At 32.0% G+C, this 19,358-nt stretch overlaps 1 protein-coding gene and 1 non-coding gene across 15 annotated transcripts in view; one reads left to right on the forward strand and one right to left on the reverse strand.

Annotated features, from left to right (window-relative positions):
* Window positions 1–18,866, reverse strand: part of LOC18432021 (DNAse I-like superfamily protein) — a 28,672-nt gene extending 9,806 nt beyond the window's left edge. For 8 of the 14 annotated variants that reach the window (XR_016056421.1, XR_016056420.1, XR_016056419.1 and 5 more), the window contains exons 1-3: window positions 18,799–18,866; window positions 18,660–18,713; window positions 16,405–16,503 (exon numbers count right to left, since the gene is read on the reverse strand). The gene's annotated coding sequence lies outside the window, so the exon portion shown is untranslated. Of the gene's footprint in view, window positions 1–2,029; window positions 2,129–8,450; window positions 8,506–16,404; window positions 16,504–18,659; window positions 18,714–18,798 lie in introns of all 14 variants that reach the window. The other 6 variants (XR_016056423.1, XM_088868234.1, XM_088868231.1 and 3 more) reach the window with 2 other exon arrangements.
* TRNAV-AAC (transfer RNA valine (anticodon AAC)) lies at window positions 17,275–17,348 on the forward strand. The gene has a single exon. It is a non-coding gene; the product is annotated as a tRNA-Val (tRNA).
* Window positions 18,867–19,358: the final 492 nt, after the last annotated feature.

The raw sequence follows: 19,358 nt of genomic DNA on the forward strand, positions 1-19,358 counted from the left end.
ATACGCTGTACTATAGGCTTACAATAATATGAATTTTTCTTCATAAGGTCAATTGATGTCCATATTTCATTATTACAAATAGACTTTGACTTTCAACATATTCTAGAAGTAAACTTCCTTTTGAATCAACTGAAATTGTGACATAATATTCTACAAGAAGAGCTTCATTGTTTTCCATTTTCTAAAGGAGTGGCCCTTAAGCCTTGGTGGCAAAGGGTGGCAGGATGTCATATCGTTAGGGCTAGCAATAGGATGAGCCTTGGGCCGGCTGCCAGCCTAGACTCTAATTGCAATAGGGCAGGCCTAGGCCCAGCCAGGCCCTCGCATGGGCATCCAAGCCCAATCATAGCCCTATTAAGGCCAGGCTATTCTAAATGGAAAAATTGCAAAAACGAAAGAGAAATATATAGAACAAAAGGGCAAGGCCAATCTGGGTAGAACCGGGCTATCCTTGACCCAGCCCTTGGCCCACATTTTGTGGCCAAAGCCCTAATCGTTTAAGCCCAAGATGGTCTTTTAGGGCCAGACCGAGCCAGCTCATTTATGTCTATTATTTTTACCTATATCTCAAAGGAAAAAGTTTATATAAGATTGCTATCTTAAAATGTGAAATCACGTATGCACCTCAAAACTCCTTCAGAAAAAATTGTTTTAATGTTGATAAACTCTCTAAATAACACTCTCAACATCGAGATGTCCATATTTCATTATTACAAATAGACTTTGACTTTCAACATATTCTAAAAGTAAACTTCGTTTTGAATCAACTGAAATTATGATATAATATTCTATAAGAAGACCTTCATTGTTTTCCATTTTCTAAAGGAGTGGCCCTTAAGCCTTGGTGGCAAAGGGTGGCAGGATGTCATATCATTAGGGCGAGCAATAGGATGAGCCTTGGGCGGGCTGCCAGCCTAGACTCTAATTGCATTAGGGTAGGCCTAGGCCCGGCCCGGCCCTGACATGGGCATAGAAGCCCAAGCCCAACCATAGCCCTATTAAGGCCAGGCTATCCTAAATGGAAAAATTGCAAAAACAAAAGAGAAACATATAGAACAAAAGGGCAAGGCCAATCTGGGTACAACCGGGCTATCCTTGACCCGGCCTTTGGCCCACATTTTGTGGCCAAAGCCCTAATTGTTTAAACCCAAGACGGTCTTTTAGGGCCAAACGGAGTCAGCCCATTTATGTCTATTATTTTTACCTATATCTCAAAGGAAAAAGTTTATATAAGGTTGCTATCTTAAAATGTGGAATCACATATGCATCTCAAAACTCCTTCGGAAAAGGTTGTTTCAATGTTGAAAAACTCTCTAATTGACCATCTCAACATCGAGATGTATGAATATGAAAAAAAAAAAAGATTTTGAGCCCAGAAATAGTGCAACTTACAATACCTTATCTAAACCGTCCATTTTCAAGATTTTCAAAATATTTATAAATCTACTTCATTTTAACCATTTTTAGATTTTAAAATTTTATAATTAGATATAAAAATAGGTTTTCAGATAATCCTAAGATTTTTTTGCACCAAAATCGCATGATATGATAAAATTTGGAGGTGTGCCTTAATTGGATTATTTAAGGTCGCAACCTTATAGAAACTGCACCCTATCTCAAATTAATAGTACAAAATAGTTATTTCTCTAGTGTCAACCATAAAATTTGTCGTATATATCAAGAAAATTTTTATATAAGGTTGCAACCTTAAAATGTAGAATTAAGGATGCACCTCAAAAAATCATGGGGAAAGGTTGTTTAATGTGCAAAAACCATCAAATTGATCATCTTAACATCAAGATGTATTAGTATGAAAAAAATAAATAAAATTGAGTCCCAAAAATAGTACATCCTGCAAAACATTTTCTAGACCGTTCATTTTCAAAAAATTTATATGTTTATAGATCAACTTAATTTTAACCATTTTCAGAGTTTAAAATTTATAATTAGATAAGAAAATAGATTTTCAGATAATTCTAAGAATATTTTACACCAAAATTATATATTATGATAAAAATTAGAAGCGCACCTTAATTGGATTGTTTAAAGTTGCAACCTCATAAAAACCACACCCATATATGAATGAATCATTTGTGATGTAATTTCTCCTGATCAAGCCTCATTTCATCTAGTCCCTCGCAAAATTTAGAATAGGAATATCTTTTACATTTCAAAATTTGGGGATTCAATCTCTAGAACCTGGCAACCAACCTCAAAGATGAAGAAAAAATAATAACAAGGCTCACTCTATCCCAAGATGGCACTAGAGCTATCTAATTGTTTGAGGGAATGATCAGATGCTCAAGAACCCAAATGGATCTCCAAATTTCAAATAAAAAAAAAAAGTCCCAATTAAGTGTTTTGTCTAAGGGAGTAAATGTATAGAACCCTAATTCTTCGTATTATTAATAATTATATTAAGGGAAAATTTCATATAGAACTCTAATGCCTCGTATTATTCCATGATAAACCCTCATTCCATTTTTCTTTCAAGCGGAATAAGGAAACCTTGAAGGATTTCACAATACTCCCCCATCTCTTATTTCTCTTTATTTTATTGACTTTTGATCATAAAAATTAACTCTAAAAAATCTTTTTATACCATTTATTTCTTGTAATGGGTGGAAAGTGAAAAAAAAAAGGTTAAAAAATTTTTTAGGTTGAAATGGTATAAAAAGATTTATTGGAGCTAATTTTTATAGTCAAAAGTCAGATGGAGATAAGAGATGAGGGGTTGTGGTAAAATCTTTAGAAGTTTCCTTATGCCTTTTGAAAGAAAAATGGAAAGATGATCTACCATGAAATAATATGAGAAATTAGAGTTCTATATGAAATTTTCGCTTGATTTAATCCATTTATGGAGTTTAAAATTTTATAATTAGTGATGAAAATAGATTCTCAAGCCATCCTAAATATTTTCTCATGACAAAGTTTGGGGATGTGCTTTACTTTGACTGTTTAAGGATGTAATAATGCAAACCTCACCCCCCCCAAAGTGTCCACAAACTCGATACGGACACCCTATTATTATCCTCTCTCTCTACGTCTCCTTACCCCTCACTCTTGATCCATTGTTGAGCGGTATAGGATCCTCTCGAATACCAAAGCTGACTTTACATTATTGGCACCCAATACATAAACATATCTTGCTTGTGTCTAGTTGGAAGACCTCAGTTTAGTTTAGTTGAGACTTATATTTTCCTTTTCTTTTGGTCCCTCTAGCACATGTGGTGTCCTCTCTTAGGAGCCAGGCCTTGGTGAGGCTAGCCCTAACCTTAGCCCAACACTGGTTCTTATAGGCCGCCCCAAGTTCAAGTTTAGTCTATCCTAGACTGGGCTGAAGAGACCCTGTCCCTAGGCCCTGTCCAGGTAGGGCCAGTCAGCCTTATTGTGGCCAAGTCGTGGCCCGGCCCGGCCCTAGGGCCACATTTTACGGATGAGGACCCAACATTTCAGGGCCGGGCCTATGGCCAGCTCTATAATCTCTTTTTAGATTATATTGTATACTTACTCTTTAGAGCAATTACAACTCCTTGGATTATACTTTGATTCGAAAGTTTGGGATCCATTTTAATTATTTTCAAAAAATAATAAATTTTAAGTTCTTAACACCTAGATCTCACGTTCCAAAAAGGGAGAGCCAGAGTCTTTAGGGGACATATAATTTCGTACTTTTAAGCTTGTTGTTAAGTTGGGGACGTTATGTCCCAATTTGGGTCTCATCAAATACTCTTAGATAAGATCTAACCTTAGGGTATGTAAGATATCCTCTTAGAAGACCAAATAATCTTCAAATTTCTTTTTATTTATTTATTTTTTGACAATAAAGTTCAATTGAGTTTTTAAGAATAGCGTAATGACATTATAATAGTTAACTTAATGATGGTTATTATCTAAATAGTTGAGAAAAAGCTCTGATGATGATGATAACAAGAATAACTGCTGTTATTTTTTTATATAACCTATTATCTGGTGATATTTGTTGAAAGACCCATGCAAAAAAGACTTGTACGCATGTTGCTTTGGAAATCTGATATCCTAAAAGGAAATTTGTTTCATGCAACAGGGACCATATTTCTACATTTGCTATTCCCGAAGTATAATTCGTCCATCTTAAAGATGGATACAAATAGGTGGTCCATCTAAAAACAATTGAAACTAACGATCCAAATGCTTTCTTGATAGAATTATTTTTTTAGTTTTCAAAATTTATTTATTTATTTCATATTCATGATCTACATGTTAGAAATTATGTCTTTAAAAATTAAATCCAAAACTATATCTTAAAATAAATTTTTAAGAGATGACTCATTTCTACATGTACACGTAGAAACCGTGTCGATTCTAAAATCATGGGTTTAACCTTTAACATTTATGCTACAAATAAGCCAAGCTGACCTACCCTTTTCTTTTGAGAGATACCTATCATGACCAATCATGTGCCACATTAGAAATTTCTAGAAATGGTTTATAGCTCCCAATAGTTACTACGCCATTGCTTTTGGGGAAAGAAGTTACATTATCATTAGCTGTGTCATTTCAAGAGAATAAATAGTAGTCATGCTTTATATAGTGCACCAACTTATAGGAAATGATGGTTCTCATTTGGCCAAAAGGTCACACTTTTCAACATGGCATTGCTAGTCTAGTAAATGGGTCACCTGACCTGTTAGGGTCATGGGCCAGAACCTGGACCCGGACGCAACGTAGGCTTGAATGGATTCCAGTTGATCATATATGGACCTGATCAGTTGGATCCACTTGGCCGGACCTAAAGATGGGGTTACATCACACCCCACTTAATTATCACCCCTAGACCCCTGACCACTGTTTCCAATATTTGATATTTGCAATTTAGTGAAGATCATCTTTTCTTCTGGAAAATTATAGATACCTTTAAATTGGACTTTCTAGGCATATGACCCCGCTAATATTTTTTATATTACACTATTAACTTTAAAATTGTTTATTTTTGTATCCACCTCCTTAAGTAAAAAGGTTGATTTTGTTTTACCAAAATACTGGCATTTTAATCCACATTTCCCACTTTCTCTTTTTAAGCTGGTCCGGTATTTTTTATCAAAAGTTGGTTCGGTACAAAATGTGCTAGACTAGTACATGTTGGCATCACATTTAGGATACATAGTTAAAATAGGAGATATTTTGGTTTAAAAAAAATCAACTTTTCTGACTGATGGTAGATGCAAAAATAAATAATGTTAGAATTCATAGTATGGTATCAAAAGTATTAAAAAAATATATTAAGAAATGCATGTTTGAAATATACAAATTAAAGGATATCTATAATTTTCTATAAACTTAACATAATAGAAAAATTCTCCATTTCAATGATAATGAGAAGTTCAAATTTTGAAGAGAAGACAAAGTGAGAAACGCCTTGGCTCTACAAATCAATGCCAAAAATGCCCTAACCTAATTCCCAAGAAAGAGCAAGGAAGATTAACCAAACATGTCCCGACCAAGTTTGTCTTGTACCCTAATTTGGATGCAAGTTCAGACCACAAATAACTGAAATTCCCAAATCTTAGACTTAGCCACACGGTGTCGCCAGATAGCTTAGTTGTCCCCTGAATTACACAACCCAATTGACCAATTAAGAACCGGAAAAAGTTTATCGTTAAATTGTAGAATTGGTCCCCTAAATTACACACCCAGTTGACCAATTAAAAAAAAGAAAAAGTCATATAAGGTTGACATCTTAAACTGTAGAATTAAGGGGCACCTCGAAATTCCATTGAAAAGGGTTATTTTTTTACATTAGAAAACTATCTAATTAATCATCTCCACATTTAGATGTATGACCATATATATATATAAAAGAAGAAGATTTTAAATCTCAAAAATAGTATATCTTCTATTGCAACACATTATTTAGACCGTATGTTTTTAAGATTTTGGTGCTTGAAATCATTATGAACTATTTTGAGGATTTGAAATCATTATGAACTATTTTGAACTATTTTGAAATCATTATGAACTATTTTGAACTATTTTGAAATCATTATGAACTAGTTTGAGGATTTGAAATCATTTTTTCAATTCTACAAATCTCGAGTTCAAGATGCTCAATTAGAGGTGTTTCTAACATCATAACAATCTTTTCCTATGAATTTTTAAGGCTATCCTTATTTCTATGTTATAGACTTTTTCCTTTCGTAAAAGAGTTGGTGTATTTCATGTTTTCTTATTAAAGTTCAATGAGTTAATAAAAATTAGTCAGTTCAAGCAGGCTAATCCAACTTGGTTTCACTTTTAATATTGTCAAATTTGAAACACAGATCACGAAACCGTGCTAGTTGCGTCTTCACACTAACTTAAATAAGAGAAACACCTTGATACCCACTATTTATATGACTAGCCAACGCATTCCTTGGCTAGAGGTTTCAAGAGTAGTGATTATTCTAGTGTTTTTCTCCTTCAAAGTTAGATAGGGTTATTTTTGTCTTTTGGTTACCTAAAAAGCAGGGGTGGCAATGGACACGGATCCGGATCCGGGTATGGGTGGCGGGTCGGGTCGGGTCGAGGTCCAACTATTGGACCTGAATACTATTTGGCCTTGGGTCCACGTGGACCCGACCTAAATAGTGTCATTATATAAATAATATTTAATATGTAATTTTTAAATAAATATAACTATATATTTATAATTATGATATTTGAATAATACATGTATGTATTTAACATAACATTTAAATAGATTTAAATATATGCTTTTTTATTTTTAGGTTGGATTTGGGTCCAGTTGCGTCCAATTTATCTGGATCTGGATCTAATAACTTAGAGTCCGATCGGGTCTTTGTCAGGGCTGGGCCGGGCCGGCACGTTCCCAACCCCTACTAAAAAGTTAATAAAAGGTCACCTAAGCCTTATCCGACTTTAAAGTTTGAAAGATGACCCAATGTACTTGTCAAGTTGTTCGAGGAACTTAGACTGGTCCCCTCTTTTCTTTTCTTTTCTTTTCTTTTTTTTTTCTTTTTTTGGTTAATTTATAATAAAAAAATTTATCAAATTATATATAAGAGATCGACTATCTACTAGTTTACTCATATTTTCTACTATAATTTTAAAAACCCATCAAATTACTTATGACCATAAGTTGGAATAATTTAAAAATGGTAAATTACTAAAGTGTTAGAAAATTAAGTGTATTTTGATAGAGGATAATTTATCTAAATATCTATAACATATGAGGTATTTAACATGTTCTCTATTTGCAACTGTTTCAACTCAAGAACATGGTTTTTTTTAATGGGTATTTCGAAATTAAATCAAAAGATATAAGTGTTAAATTGTTCATCTCTCAACAGTATTTGCGTCTAATGATCTAATGCGGCTTTGCTAGTGATGCTAAATAACCGCGGTTTAGACAAGTCTAGGGGGAATAAATAATCAATCATCAAATCTCGAATAGAAAGCTTGGGAAGGCAGGTGGACTTTTTCATAGAAGAAAAAAGTTTATAATTTTCTATAATATTATAGAAATGAGGTGCACTTCAGAAAAACATTTGAAAAATTTGTTCTGATGTTAAAAATCTTCCAGTTGATCATCGCAAAATCAAGATATTTGTATATGAAAAAGAAAATGATTTTGAGCCTTAACAATAGATCATATTGTGACACACAATCTAGGCTATCTATTATTAGGTGTTTATAGATCTGCTCAATTTGAATCATTCTAGAAATTTTAAATTTTATAATTAAAGATAGAAACATATTTTCAGGCTATTTTAAGAGTTATTGGCTATAGAACTTTTTAGGATATCACACCGAAAGCGTCCCTTCTCTTTGCCTTCTCAATATAATGAAACGTATACGATCTCAAGTGTGCTCCTCCCTATTTCTTCGTCTTGTACTTTTATATTTAGGTGTATTGCTCCACTATCCAATGAATATTATTCTTACCATTTCAAAAAAAAAAAATTGTACTGAAACGTAGGGTTCATGCATCATTGAGCGAAGGGTGAGGGCATCTCACATGTAAGTTGCTTGGAAGATATCATGCACAATGATGAGGATCTCAACAAAAAGGTCAAAAAGAAAACTAAAATTTAAGAACCTTTTTTGAATGGGTGGGGACTTTCAGCAGAAAGAGAGAGAGGTGTCCTTTAAATTTTAAGAACCTTTGGGTGGTGACTTTTAGCTGTGAGAGTGAGAGAGGTATCCTTTATTCATGTTCATATGGAAAGGAATGAATGTGCTGATGCTATTGCCAAAGGAGTAGGGCAGTTTTAGTGCTTTCTTTTTTCTTCTTTCCATTATTGCTTTCCTCTTTTGTTTCTGTTTCTTGTAAATTTTTCATCCCATCAATGAAAAGTTACCGTTAAATATCCAAAGAGAGAGAGAGAGAGAGATTTAGGGTAGAGAGAGAGAGATTTTAGAGTATTGTGGATGGTTGAGCAAGCGTCTTTTGAAGAAATTTTATTGGTTACCTAGGGCAGATCTTCAGTCTGTAGGGACTTAAATTTTTTGTAACATATCCCAAGCCTGGATAAAAGAGGTGGGTTGTGTTAGATAGACAATTAATGTAAGACTTTGCTAAAACTTTTTATGAATCATGAATCTACGTTATCTAAGCATGCTGGGGTGTTCCTCATAAATGACGTGTTATATCGAAACTTGAATACAATGAGAAATGAGCAAAGGTTAACTAACGCATCAACCAACCAAAAATAGTTGAGAAAATACTCTATGATGATGACCTTGGGCTGTTCTTGGACTGTTTTGTAACTATGGTGATTTGTTTCATTGGATGGGTGGAGTAATTCCATGTTTCTCAAGCGATAGTGTGACTTAGTGTTTTAAAAACTAGACTAATCGGGCAACCTAGCTTTCTAGAAATTCTGTCTACATTGGTGAACAGGCGATCTAGTTCGGTGAATTGGATCAACTCTAAGGTGCGAGAATTGGTCCCAAGAAAATAAATGATAATTTTTTTATTTAAAAAAAAATAGTAAAAAAAAAATCAACAGGGAGATTCAAGCAATCTAGATCACTTGGTTCTTTGATTGAACTGGGCGAGTTTATGGGATTCATATCGATTTTGACTAAGAACCGGATTGATCCCACTAATTCCTGATCCAAAAAAGCAATTCCCAGACTAGATCATCAAATTTAATTTTGAAGCACCGGTCCGACCTAAACAATGCCTCTTCTTACTATTTATGAACGAATCAGTTTGGGAACATGATATACTCACGATTATCTGACAAATTCCTTACTTGGAATTACTTGGAAAGATTTTAGAGACCATCACAAAACTCTTATACAACACAAAATAGGAGACTAAGAACGCAAAACTTCACATAATTTTTAAAGCTCGAGATAATTTCTATCTCATTTGCAACTCCAGTTCAATCTTTTTATCAGAACAATATAGTTGATACTTTCATAGTTGTCTATATCTATATTAATCATTAAACCAAAGTTAAAAGGTAGACACATGTTGTAAAAATAAATGGATTTATACTATTTTCTTAACGTCAAATAATGGATCGAAATAATGTTATTAAAGTCAAACGGCTCCCAAATAGTTAATGAATTTGGTATATATATATATATATATATATATATATATATATATATATGAGATTTAATAGTAAACTATTAAATACATGAAACTATTTTTAAATATCTAAAATAAAACAAAACTTATATATAAATTTCTTAAAAAATTGGTTATGGTAGCCTGCCGCCTATTAAAGTGGCATCATATTCCCCGACATATCTTTGACTAAGGTCTTTTGAATTATTGAAATTTTTAGGTAAAGGAAAAAGGTCAAAACACATGAACGCTCTACTCATATCATGCCCCAAAATAGGAAAATGAGGGGCAAAGTTAATGATGCATTCTACGAGAAAAAGGCTACAACAATGTAATAATCTGTTTTTTTTAGCTGTTAAAGGACCTTGCATTTCCGGATTGCGTACAATGAGACCATTTTTCTTTGGTACAAAGAAGTCACAATTATCTATAATTTTATTTAGATGTGTCTTAAAGCGTGAAAAAAAATTATTTGAACTTTTAAGTTTGGTCAATAGAATAAATGCAACCACTTAGTTTCACATCCAATAGTTAAGATTAATCGTGACCGTCTTATACCAAAGATAAATGATCTCATTGCGTATACAAAGCAAAAGAAATTTTCTAATGAAATATCAAGTTGAGAAGGATTTTCACCATAAGAAAATCCCATGCATGACTACGCATTTTTAGAATGTGACAGACACCATCTAGGCATTTAACGAGAAAAGTGTTGTAAAATTTGTATGGGTGGGCAGATTGTTCACCCACATATCTATATTGGATCTTTGAAGTGATGATCCTCAAGATCGGGTTTGGATTGGTTTGAAACGGTGATTCAAAAAAATATTAAAAATAAATAAACTAAAATAAAAAATAAACAAGAGTTTATAGGTTGCGATTTAGAGGGGACCAAAAAAAAAAAAAAAAACTTTAAAAATAAAGAAAAAAAAATCTTGGTGGGGTTTTGGGGAGGAGCCAGTCCAAGACCCATACCATCCTGAAACCGTTTTGGTCACAACCCACTCCCATTTAGATCAACGATCTGGATTAGAAATCCTTGGGTTTTTAAAAAAACTACTTGAGATAAAATATTAAAATGTTTTGTGAAGCCAGATGAACTGCCTTCCAAGTTTGGATCAACGAAGGATTTGTCCCTAAAATAAAAATAATAATAAAAGAAAGAAAAAAAATATATAGATGTGGAAAACGATCCAAATCGCCCAGTTTTTCAATAATTTCGTCCAATTCCTTAACGGAACCCGACATATCCATAAGACCCAGATTGATAATTGCTTTCAACAACGAAAAGTCAGTTTGGACGTCCATATTAGTGATTCCCGAGCCAGATTCTAATTTTAAAAAAAACTGTTGTGAACGAGGAGTGCAACGACGGTAGAAAACTTCATATCATCCTTAGAGATTCTAAGCCAAAAGATTTCATGCTCCTATAGGAGAATAATGTCCATTTACTCTCTGGTAAGACCTAATCTAATAATAATTTTAGGATCCTAATATTTGGGGATGTAATATCGTCATGCCATAGACCAGCTTCAAAAAATAAAAATTCTATATCACACTCTTTATGCACTAAAAAAAGATTATATATTAAGATAGAATCAAGAGCGTTCAATTTCTTGTGGGTGAGAATTATAAGTATTAGAAAACTTAAAATTCAAATTTTTTCTTTTGAAAATAATCATCCTTATTCTCAAGTAATTTCCAAAATTTTAAATTCAAAAAATCCTCACAAATAAGTTTTCTGCCCGAAGGAGTAGATGGACTGGGTCGTCCTACAAGACCACAATACCGCGCTTGACAAGAGTTGACGGCTAGAGGAAGACCACATGCCAACCCTTGGCACGTGAATGTTGGGGTGATATAAAGTTCCCTTAAACCTTCGTTGTGGTCATTTAATACTTTTCTAAAATTGGTGAATTGAGATAGAAGGTACTTTAGGGAGATTGATTAAGTTAGAAAAATATGGGATTGTGTAATCATAATTTTTATGGGCACATACTATATATATATATATATATATATATATATATATATATATATATATATATATATATATATATATATATATATATATATATATATATATATATATATATAGTAATGATCCTATGATCCCCTTCCACATCAATGTGTGTAGGACTTCAAAGGATCACCATTAAATTTGATACAAATCTCTAAAAAAATCAAGTCCCACACTCATGTGATAACTTTTCTAAAGATTTGTGCCAAATTTAATGATGATCTTTTGGGGTCACACACATATGGATGTAGGAAGGTCTCATAGGATCATTACTTATATATATATATATATATGATCCTATAAGATCCTCCCTCACCCATGTATGTAGGACATCAAATTATCACCATTAAATTTGGTACGGATTTATAGAAAAGTCATGACCCACACCCATCTGATAACTTTTTTAGAGATCTGTGTCAAATTTAATGGTGATCTTTTTGAGTCCTACATACATGGATGGGGGAAGGTCCTATAGGATCATTATATATATATAGGGTGTGGTTTCTATAAAGTTGCAACCTTAAACTATCCAATTACAACGCACCTCCAAATTTTATCATAACATGTAATTTTGGTGTACAAAATTATTAGGATTATCTCAGAATCTATTTTCAAATCGTATTATAAAATTTAAAAATCTAAAAATGGTTAAAATCAAGTAGAACTATAAACATATGAAAATCTTGAAAATGAACGGTCTAGATAATGTGTTACAAGATGCACTATTTCTGAGACGCAAAAGCTTCTTTTTTTTTCAAATTCATATATCTCTCGATATCGAGATGATCAATTAGAGGGTTTCTCAACATTAAAATAATCTGGATTTTTGAGGTGCATCTGTAATTCTATATTTGAAAGTTCCAATCTTATATAAACTTTTTCCATATATATATATATATATATATATATATATATATATATATATATATATATATATATATATATTGATTGTGGGAATGGATGGTGGGTCATTATGTTGAAGCATCAACCTCTCTAACCATGAGTACCTCAATCTTATACCTAAAAATAGCATATGTCCATGAAATGCACCCGTTTTATTAAAAATAGCTCACCCACAAGCTGTATGATCATGTTCTTGATGTTGAGAGTTCATGAAATCTAAGCTAACTAAATTGGATTAAGAATCCCTGCATGGCTCTATCTCTAAGTTCATCACACATCGAGTGTAAGGCAAAATCCTTTTTACAAATGTTCGAGTAAAGGGGCGGATTAACCATTCTGGAAAACGAAACATGTGTGGTAATTTTCATTGTAATAAAAAGCCCTAGGGATTGCATGCAAGTCTATTTTTTACTCTTGAGTATGTTGAGAATCCATAGAGTTAGTTTCAATTCACTTGTATTTGGTACCAAAATATAATTTTTGTCGACAAGATTTGGGGTGTGAGTATATAAAATTACGTCCCTACAAAACAGCTTTCTATATTTTTATAGAAAATAACTATTCATATTTGTATAAAAAAAACCCCATTTATATTTAATACAAAGTGATCTCAATCCGTCTTCATTATTGGATGTGAAATTGGGACTATCATTATTGGATGTGAAATTGGGAATATCATTATTGGATGTGAAATTTGGTGCTTTATCCATTGGTAGGCACATGGACCAATGGGAAATCTCCATTATAACTTGCTTTTTTTTTAATCATTTTACGTCATTCCATTATCACGATTTACATTTTTATAATGTATTGAAGAGTGTATTAAAATAATAGAAAATTGTAGCTAGATTTTGGCATTTTCTCAGTCGGATTTGGCCCATTTTCTCAGTTATAACTTGCACGTGGACCAATGGGAGACCTCTACGATAACTTGTTTTTTTTAATTATTTACGCCCATTCCATTATCATAATTTACATTTTTTTATAATGTATTGGAGATTCTATTCAAAATAAGGAAAAAAGTTCACACGGAGTCGAGGCTCTAAACAAGTCCACCTCAAAATTTTTACTAAAAGAAGTTGTTTTGATATCCAAAAAACTTTAAATTGGTCATCTCGATATCAAGATGTATGGACATGAGAAAAAAAAATGGATTTCAAGTTTTGGAAATAATGCATGTTGTAATGCATTTTTGGATCATCAATTTTCATGATCTTCAAGTTTTTTTAGATCTGCTTGATCTATGTTTTTTTTTTTTAAAGCTTTAAATTTGATAATGAGAAATAAAAATATATTTTAAAGCTATCAAAAAAATTTCCAATATTGAAACCACATTTCTCAACACTATGTAAAGGTATGCTTTACTTTGATTATTTATAGCCTTGTCTCTCTACAATATGCACTCTTAAAATAATAGGAAAGTGTAGCCAGATTTTGGCATTTTCTTAATGCCATTTTCTTAATGATAACTTGGTGGATATGCTTCTAAAGTTCTTATAGTTTAGGATTTTTTATTTAAAGGAATCTATTTTGTAGGGCCGCGGTTTTATAAACTCAAACAATTAAAATGTCCCACTTACTCCAAATCACGGTCCTAGGTTCAGTCAACACGTGTCACTTATATAGTGTCTCAAGAAGATTTATAAATTACTTTAATTTTATACACACATGGGTGTGGGATAGTTTCATAGGATCTTTGCTCTTATTGTTATATATTAAATTTTTTTAAAAAAAATTAATACATGATCTTTTATTTATAGTAGGAATGAATTCAAGACATCACGTTGTGACACATTCCACCTTAACTGCTTATGCTTTGAACTTATTCATTTATATACTAGTGTTTAAAACCCCATGATTATTTACTTCGATTGCCGATTCAGATGGGAGTCGATTAGGATTGAATTGGTTATGGGATTATATAGGTCCCAAATCAGTTCCCCCTAAAAACCCCTTACTTTTTTGACTTGTTAAACTTGTCTCATGTATCTTTAGGCGTAATAAAAGTCCAACACCATAAATCTCCACTTTAATATTTATTTTTTTGGATTTTTTGAATTACCAATTTGGACTCATCCAAAACTGATCTAGTTTGTTGATCGAGTGATCCGATGCAGATCTATGAGTGAACGATTTGCCTTATCGATCCACGTTCTAAAATACTAGTAAATATAAAGCGCATATTGTACACTTGTTCCCGCTGTACATACCTTTTAGATCTTATGAAATACCAGAATAATTTTAGAAAAAAACATGGACTTTGATTTATTTTGATTTGTCTCTACAAAAATGAGATGGTATCTTAGTCCATAATTTATTTAGAAATAAAAATATAAATAATTTAAAATTTTATTCTATTTTATTTAATTTTGTAGTTGACCTACTGTGGGTGGATGCGGCTACTTTCTCAAAGTTTAGAATCCTAAAAACTTTCTTTAATAGGAATTTTTACCCAACGAAATGAATGAATTTATAACATACAATCTCTTGACATCTACTAATATAAGCAAAACAAAAGAGTAAACGTATTATTGTTGGAGCCTAGTTCAGTAATTATGGAGTATTTAAAACAACAAAGACTATGCTTTTTCAATTAAATCTCTCTCTCCTTGGGTTTTAGAGTAGGTTTATCAACAACTAGCTGCATTATTAGTACTTCCAAAACTAAATTTCAATTACCATCTCTTTGCAAAGTTTGGTTTATTAATAATTTTACAAAAATCAATTCCACTAAAGTTCTATCTTTTCCTCTCTGTCTCTCTACTAAGTACCACAAACAAATAATTCTATTAAAATTCTTTCTCTCTTTATTAACGACCTATTCCATTAAATTTGTTCTATATAGCTTCTTTCAAAAATCAAAATTTTTAAATTAATATAATAATAAAATAAATAAATTGAGTTAAAGAGATTCATTTTATGGTCATGTTGCATTCTAAATTTTATTTTGATTATAAAATAAATTTAATAAACAACAAATATTTAACATGAGATATGTTATTTACATATTTTTTATACAATAATAAAAAACCATAATGCAAGTGCCACTATTTTAGAAAACTAGATTTTTGATAAATTATAGTGTATTTTAAAAAAATTTCTTTAAGTCGAAACCGGCTGATTCTACAATCTAGATCGTCGATCCACCAATTTGACACCATTTTTAAGGTGGCTGATCCAGATGACTGATCAGTATAAAAAAACCTTTTGTCGATCTAACACACTGAAGTTCTCCGATTCAAACTGACTTAGAACTATCTAGATTGAAGTGAGGTGGATGATTCTACAATCTAGATCGTCGATCCACCAATTTGACACCATTTTTAAGGTGGCTGATCCAGATGACTGATCAGTTTTTTTAAAAAAACCTTTTGTCGATTTAACACACTGAAGTTCTCCGATTCGAATTGACTTAGAACTATCTAGATTGAAGTGAGGTGGATGATCCATGCCATTGATGTGTATTTTCATAAATTGTAACAAACCGAGTGAAAGTCATTACTCATGGGTCCAAGCGATCGGTGGATCCAAACTTCGGTCAGTTGAATTTTGGTGAATTGTGAACCCAACACACACAAATTTCAGCAAAAGTTATTGGCCTTTTAGAACCAAATCAAAATGCCAAATTTATCTCCTCTAGCCCTCACAAAATTTAGAATGAAAAATCCTATCTAGACCACATTAACCCACTAAATTGTGCTTTCATGATTTTTTGAATCTTAAATTTACTTTGTTCACTTGGCTGGCTCCTAACCATTATCAGTGAAATTCTATAATTTAATTTCACATGTGGAGAAAATTATTTCAATTTAATGAAAATTTAATGCATCTTATATGGCAATGTTTTTAAAACTTATACCAATGCAATACGGGAGAATCTAGAGAGAGAGAGAGAGAGAGAGAGAGAAAATATTCATACCTCTAACAAGTGAAAATATCAATGGAAAGTAGAGTATCCTCTATGCTGTAGAAACATAAATGGGAAACCTGGGAGATGTAGAAAGCTTGACCGGACGTCCTAAACAAAAATGAAAATTGAAACCAAATTCAATAGCAAAAAATGAAAAAAAAAAAAAAACCAAACCAAATCGCATAGAATGATAAATCGATCCCTATTTAACATCAATGCTATGAACTATTTAACATCATACCCATGTTATTTTTTCTTTTTCTTTTTTTTTTCAAATGTCCCATCACTACTTCAAGTCAACTTTCAATCAAATGGGTTTTGAAATTTATCAAATTACAAAGCGTTAAATACTTGGGAAAAGTTTATATAAAGCTGAGGCTCTAAACAATCAAATTTGAGCCGACATAAAAGTTTTTACCAGAGGTTGTTTTGATGCTCAAATATCTTCAAATTGATATCTCGACATCAAGATACATGAACATGAGAAAAAAAATGAACTTCAAGTTTTGAAAATAGTGTATTTTGTAACACATTTTTTTATCGTTAATTTTCAAGATTTTCATAGATCTATTGATCTACACTATTTTTTAATCCTTAAAATTTATAAATAAATATGAAAATATATTTTAAGGCTATCACAGTGATTTCCAATATTGAAACTACATTTCTCAAACTATTCGAAGGTAGGCTCTAATTTGACGGCACCCTAAATAGTTTAACTTTGAGGTGTTCTTTAATGAATATCCAGGTCGAAAAAGAAAACAAAAAAAAAACAAATTGAATGGCATCAAATGAAGTTGGAATCCCTTTTTGACTTTTCTCAAATAAAAATGGAACAATAATGACAAGATTTTATCAGAGGCATGGCAAAGCGTCTGTGGTGTCGTGGTGTAGTTGGTTATCACGTCAGTCTAACACACTGAAGGTCTCCGGTTCGAGTCCGGGCGACGCCATTTGATTTGGTTCATCTGTTTTTGTCATTTTGCCAATAATTTCCTAACTTATGGCAATAAAGAGCGAAAATAAACTGATTCTTTTTTTCTTATTTAGCAAAGGAAATTTTGGTTGATTAATACAAAAATTGAAAGGAAAGTTTAGTTGATTACTATAAAAATTGAGAAAATGAAATGAAAATGTTCGACTCTAAAAATAAAAAAAACGTAAAAAGGGAAATGCAATGGAATAAATGAGCACAAAGCTCGAAAATAACAGAAGAGGAAAATAAAAAATTGGGGAAAAATAATGAAAATGAAGATAAAGGGAGGACCTAAATTTTTTGTCTTCTCTAAGTATCTCTTATAAAAAAAGAAAGGCAAATAAAAAGAAAAAAGTATTAACACTTCAGAGTTCAGACCAAATCTCAGGAAAAAATTCTCATAAACTCAATATTTTCCAGTTTATTTTCTCATATAAAAATAATAAAAAGGGGAATGAAAATGAATCATCAGAAAAATCCATAGAATGGAAAACAAACAAAAAAATAAGGAAAAATTTGAGGTGCCAAAACAAAGGAAAAACAGATAAAAATTAATATAGAGATTTAATTTGAGAATGAAATAAAAATAAAGTTGCAGAAATGAAAGTGGAATAAAAAATTTAATAACGCGGGAAAACTAAAGTTTCATAAAAAAAAATTCAACAACTTTCTTCCAAATTTTGGGAGATTTCAATTCATTTCGCTTTTTTTTTTTTAAGGCCATTCTCTATATTTTCCAACGTTATTTCAAACTAAATTCAATAAAATTAGGAAAGAAACCATCAAAATTTAGAGGAAAAGCACAGATCTCGGAAATATCGCCGAAGTTTGGATAAATTCAAGCCGAAATTCAGGTTATGATGTATTTTCAATAAAGCATTCCGGGAAAAATCTCCAAAATTAAGTTGTAAATAATGGAAATGTATAGATGGATTAACACTGTGCTTTAATTAGTGATTTATTCTAACTACAAAGAAAATCAGCCAAATTAGCCGAAATTCCTCGAAAATTCAAGCAACAATGAAACGATCTATGCAACGACAAAAGTTTCGCCAAAATTTCAGTGAAAAGAAATTTGCAGAAATCGTGTTACTCATAGAAGTTCCTCTCACTGTGGAGTATGGAGATTCTGTCTGTAAAGGTCCCTAGTAATTCTCTGCCAAAATTTCACTGAAATTTCAAGCCCAATCTCAGATTGCAATGATTTTTCAAACTATAAATACTAATTTCGCCGAAATCCATCGCAATTATACTGAAGAATACAAAGATGCAGAGTACTTATACGCACCTTTTCGTCTGCAGATATTGCAATACTAAATTACCGAAATCCACGGATATTTCACTGAAATTCAAGCCAAAATTCCAGTTATTTTCAGGTTCTTTTGATTGAATATTTTGCAGACAGGAGAATGAAGGTTGAGACTCACTCTGTAAGAGGAAAGTACATTGAAAAATTATTACTCTTTCTGAATTACGAGACGAAATGCCTGGCTCCTTTGGTTCACGATTTGTTCGACCCCTTTATAGGTGCATTGCACCAATGCGTATCGGACACGTAGCATAAAACCTCACCCAATCACATGAGAGTAAACATTTGCTTTAGTGTGTTTTTGAAGCTGCCACCCAAAACATGGGTGGGAATAGTATTTTAGTTTCCTTGTTGGAGTTGGTACTAGAACCGGTGCGGGACCGGTCTAGAGTTCCCCTCGAAATAGAGATTGAGTTCAGTGTAGGAAAAATCGAACCGAATCAATTAATCGGATATTGGGCAGAAAGTGGATCAATTGGCCTAACTAGTAAATCAGCTAGTTCAACCGACCTAACTGAGCAAGTTTTGAGAGGTCAAAAAAGTGTTAAAAAAATAAAAATACAAAATATTTAATAAAATATAAAAAATATATCTAAAGCATGATTAAAACAAATCAAATCCAAATGAAGTTGAAAATTAATGAAGAGATGGATTTTAAAAAATCTATTTGTATCAGAG

Source organism: Amborella trichopoda, chromosome 5, assembly GCF_054954075.1.
Source record: "Amborella trichopoda isolate Santa Cruz 75 chromosome 5, AtrichopodaSantaCruz75HAP2 v2.0, whole genome shotgun sequence".
Taxonomy (NCBI): Eukaryota; Viridiplantae; Streptophyta; class Magnoliopsida; order Amborellales; family Amborellaceae; genus Amborella; species Amborella trichopoda.